Source organism: Ovis aries, chromosome 5, assembly GCF_016772045.2.
Source record: "Ovis aries strain OAR_USU_Benz2616 breed Rambouillet chromosome 5, ARS-UI_Ramb_v3.0, whole genome shotgun sequence".
In the NCBI taxonomy this organism is placed as follows: Eukaryota; Metazoa; Chordata; class Mammalia; order Artiodactyla; family Bovidae; genus Ovis; species Ovis aries.
The window spans coordinates 6,251,526-6,256,281 of NC_056058.1; the positions used below are offsets into that span (position 1 = coordinate 6,251,526).

General features: G+C 48.5%; 1 long non-coding RNA gene across 2 annotated transcripts; it reads right to left on the reverse strand.

Annotated features, from left to right (window-relative positions):
• Positions 1 to 151: 151 nt before the first annotated feature.
• LOC114114817 (uncharacterized) lies at positions 152 to 4,570 on the reverse strand. 2 transcript variants are annotated; one of them, XR_006059822.1, is made up of 2 exons: positions 4,375 to 4,570; positions 152 to 1,475 (listed from the first exon to the last, which is right to left on the reverse strand). It is a non-coding gene; the product is annotated as an uncharacterized LOC114114817 (long non-coding RNA). The 2 variants fall into 2 exon arrangements; XR_003589338.2 differs by having other exon boundaries at positions 4,370 to 4,570.
• Between the last annotated feature and the right edge of the window lie 186 nt (positions 4,571 to 4,756).

The following is a 4,756-nucleotide window of genomic DNA, read 5'->3' on the forward strand; positions in this document are numbered from 1 at the left end:
GTCCAGCCACACAGTGTAAGACGCAGAAAGAACACGCCAGCTTGGTTCCCACATCCAGGCATATTGCAACCTTTTTATTTTTTCTGAGCCCAAATTTAGATGTGTGATTTATGGATTTGTGAGACATAGGATAAAACTAGAAATCACAGCATCACAGTTAATGACGTGCCTTTATTGAACAGAGTAACATGGAAAATCCAAGAATGTTGCAACAGCTGTGCTTATACAGCATCTGTGTGAAGGAATAATAGACAGTGAGTACCTGATCCATGTGGGCTTTTCACACACAGTCCACAGATGGTTACCTTTGCCTTGCTACAGATTTAAATGGGGCCCAGAGGGGTTAAGTGATTTGTCCAGGATCACACAGCTACTGCAGTCTGCCTCCAATCCCATTTCCCCCCATATCACTCAGAAACCACTGCCAACAGAGAATCTCCTTTCATCGCAATGGATAGGTAAGTTTCTTCTAAACAATTGCCTACATCCTTCTGTTCAGTGATTTACTGAGTGCTTGCTGCTGCTACTGCTAAGTCACTTCAGTCGTGTCCGACTCTGCAACCCCAGAGATGGCAGCCCACCAGGCTCCCCCGTCCCTGGGATTCTCCACACAAGAACACTGGAGTGAGTTGCCATTTCCTTCTCCAATGCGTGAAAGTGAAGTCGCTCAGTCATATCCGACCCTCAGCAACCCCATGGACTGCAGCCTTCCAGGCTCCTCTGTTCATGGGATTTTCCAGGCAAGAGTACTGGAGTGGGGTGCCATTGCCTTAGGTGGTGCCAAAAACAGGAAACAGATAAATAAGCCTCCTGCCCTCTGAGCACTCAGCTCAATTTCTAGATGTGTGACTAAGGAGCACTCAAGTGCTATGTTAGAGGTGGGGGAGAAAATGCTAAAGTGCAGGGTTATTTGAGGGGCACATGGGAATGTGCTGACATGCATTTTCAATTCACAGAATATTTTATCCACACATTTTTTAATACATGTGTCTCATTTAACTATCAAAACCCAAAAGGCAGATATTAGCCCCATTCTACAGAGGGAAATGGCAACAGAGAAAGGCTTGGCCCACTGAATAGGGCTGGAACCCGAGTTTCAGACTCCAAGCCCAGGGCCCTTTGCCCTGCAAAACAGCCTCAGTAAGTGAACAGTTTTGTTTTTTGTCACCTTTGCCTCACACAGTCAAGGCCCCCTGTGACAGGAAGACCCTGGAGGAGCCCTGATGGCCAGGTGATCCAGGCGGCTTTGCAGCTGTCTGCTGCAGCTCCACGCATGGTGCCGCTGTCTTGTGAGTCAGGCAGAGAGCCAAGTTCAGGGATGGCCTCCTTGCTCGGACACCAGAGCTGGAACCCCTCTTCAGAGATGTCCTCTCCCAGACACTGGAATCTTCCTTTGTCATCCCAGGGCAGGGCACTCCTTTGTGACCAGAGGCTGGTGTGGTGACAGGCAATCAGGCCCAAGGAATGCTCATTGTCTAGGACATGAAAGGATCTTCTCAGTTCACACAAGACATTCTTCCTGCCGTGGCTTCAGCTTGTTGACCACACAGTGTTCAGTTATTGCAGAAGATGAGGCTATAGCCACACAAAGCTTTGGCTTTATTGAAACCATGAATCTAGATGGGCCTAGATTTCCTCAGTCAGCCACTACTTTTTTAAACAACTTTTATAGTCAATATATAATTTTTTAAGTTTGGAAAAAAATATTAAGGCCAAAAGATTACCTATACTATACAGAAGTCAAAAAGGAGGAGACAGAGAAAACAACTTGTTTTATATAGACAAAGGTGCTTGTGAACAGTTTATCTCTGAAAAGGTACACAAGAAGCTGGACACAGCCGTTGCCTCTAAGAAGGATATGTGTACTTTCTTCAAAAGTGGCATATTGCCCATAATATTTTGTAAACTGAGTTTCAGTAACACTCCCCCGTGTTACTATTCTTCCTTGATTCTGTGTCTGCTGTATATGGTATTAGAGGATGTGCCACAATTAACCAACCCCTATTGCTGCATCTTAAGTACTACTTTGCTGGGATACGTTTGCAGTGCACAACGCTGCACACGCTTCTGATCTAGGATAAATTCCTCCCAGCACATCTGCAGGACCAAAATGGGCATGCATATGGGTCCTAAATTCTTGCCTTTTTGTCACATGGGTTCCCTCAGCAAGGAGTGTGCACTGCGCTTGTTTTCTTAAGGAGTTCTGCTTCTAGGTCCTTGAAGATCATCTCTCTGCAGCAGCCTCGACTTCTAGCGACTGTCTCTCTCCTGCTTTCTCCTGACAAGTGGATTCTGATTTGGCTCACTGAAATAAGCCTGGGGAGGCTTTGTGTTGCTTAAATTTTCAGTCTCAAACAGCATTTTAAACACTGTGAGATGAATGTATGATATAGTGGTCAAGGGTATACCACCTTTTTGGTGGTAGCTGAGCAACATCAGCACTGAAAATGCAAACCCTCTGACCTCAGCACCTGTGTACAAGCTAAAACTTTTAACAGTGGTTTAAAAGCACAACCAACCCAAGAGACTCCAGAGACTGGCTTCACTAAGGTAGGGTAAATCCACACCACATTGTCCTGTGCAGTCATTAAAGATGACCACATGGGAACTTCCCTGGTGGTCCTGTGGTTAAGACTTCCACTGCAGGGGCACGGGTTCAGCCCCTGGTAGGGGAACTAAGATCCCACATGCCACGGTGCAGCCAACAAAAGAAAAAAGGGTACAATTTGTTTGGTTCAGAGACCCTGTTAAGACTCTGATAAGTGCCGAGAATTTTCATCTCATGAAAATACACGTGTGCGACAGGGCTATCTCTGGCCCAGTTGTGGTGGATCACAGGTTGAGTTTCTTCCTGGCTGCACCGGGTCTTCATTGCTGCGCAGGCTTCCTCTAATAGCAGTGCACAGGCGTCTCACTGTGGTGGCTTCCCTTGTGGAGCAAGGCCCCAGTGCTCACGGACTCAGTGGTTGTGGCACAGGGATGTAGCCGCCCTATGGCACGTAGGATCTTCCCAGATCAGGGATTTAGCTGGTGTCCTCTGCACTGCAAGGTGGACTCTTAACCACTGGACCACTAGAGAAACCCCAGGTTAAAGCTACTTGATACAGATCTTGACTGATACAGAGCAATCACACTATCCAGATTTCTGAGCATTATACGAAGCAGAACATCCCCTTGATAGTCCCTCTTCCTGGAGTGTTCACATAGCTGGTTTTGGAGTGGGGATCTCAATCAAACCTCACCTCCCAAGGGCCTTCTCAGATAACCTTATCAGCGTAGACACTGCCCTCCCTTAATCATAGTCTTCACACCCTTTGGTTTTCCTCAGTAACACCTCTGAGGTGATACATTTGTTACTGATTTATGGGGTCGCCTATCTTAGCAGTGGGCTTATGAGAGCAGAGATTAGGTTGGACTTGTTCACTGTTTCATCCCCAAGTTACATCCAACCTGCCTTTCTGTGAGCCAAGGATGGTCTTTACAGGTGAACATTTCCAATCAACTGAGGACAACAAAGACTGACTTGGAATCTTCAAAAAGAACACTGCATTCTTCTCATTAGACCTATATTTTTTAAACTGTACTCAATTTTTATATTTTAAATTCCACCAACAAGTACTCTGGACGTTTTTATCTTTGCTTATATAAGGACCTACATAAAAGCCTCGTGTTTGGCTCTTGGCCATTAGAGCCTATAAAATACTTGGTATCTGGCCCTTTACAGAAAGCTTGCCGGCTTCTGGTCTAAGGCAGTATCTCGCGTACAGGAGACAAACCATAAGCATCAGATGGGAGAAATTACGAAACAACAAAAAAGAAACGTATCTAAAACATACAGACATCCATTTCCACAAAATAAGATCCCGTATAGCCAACCAAGTATTAATGTGAACAAAGCTATCTCAAGAGCGTCAGATTACCGGGCAAGTCCACAGTTTACGTGTCTCTAATGCATACTGCTGCTTGTTACCTTTCCCCACAATTGGCATACATTAACATCACCGTTTTGGAAGCACTGTAACTGCATCTTTCAGGTTGGCGCTGTGGCCTCTGGACGCGCGGTGTAGAGGGCCCAGCACCCGCAGGTCCTGGGCCCTCCCTCGATCACCGCTGCTTAAACGACTGCACAAAAGCCACGGGAGCCCCAAAGGGGCGCACTCGGAGGCTAGCGGAGGTGGGCGTTTCCCTCGCCTTAAAATCTTATCAAACAGCTGGATCGAGGAGAAGAAACCGAATTGAAGGATCTCTTGAACCTCAATAAGCCAGTTCCATCCCTGCGAAGCCCGTAGCTTCCCGGTTCGACTTCCACCTCCGGGCAGGCCCGGGGGGGATGTGACAGGCGCCGCGTCCAGGAGCCTCCCGGACGTACCTCACCTCGTATTTTCCTCACTGTGGCCCCGCGAGGAGAAAAGAGGCCCTGACATGGGCAGGAATTCCCCAGGTTCCCTATTCCCGCAGAGAACGCAGCAAGTCAAGCCCCAGGACTGCAACGCGGACAGCCCGCCCGCGGCTAACGGTCGTCCGCGCCGTTCTACCCGTTGCCCAGCGTCGCGCAACAGGAGCCCACTCTGCACATGCGCGGAAAAGCCAACGCACGTGCGAATCGCTACGCCCTCCCGAGCGCTCAGCCACGCGCGGTTTCTTCCCGCCCACCCCGTGCCCTCACTTCCGGGGTTTCCTGGCGACAGCCGTAAGTGGCGGGCGGAAGCAGCGCGCGAGGCCAGCCGTAAAAGGCTCCCTCGCGCCACTTCCGGCC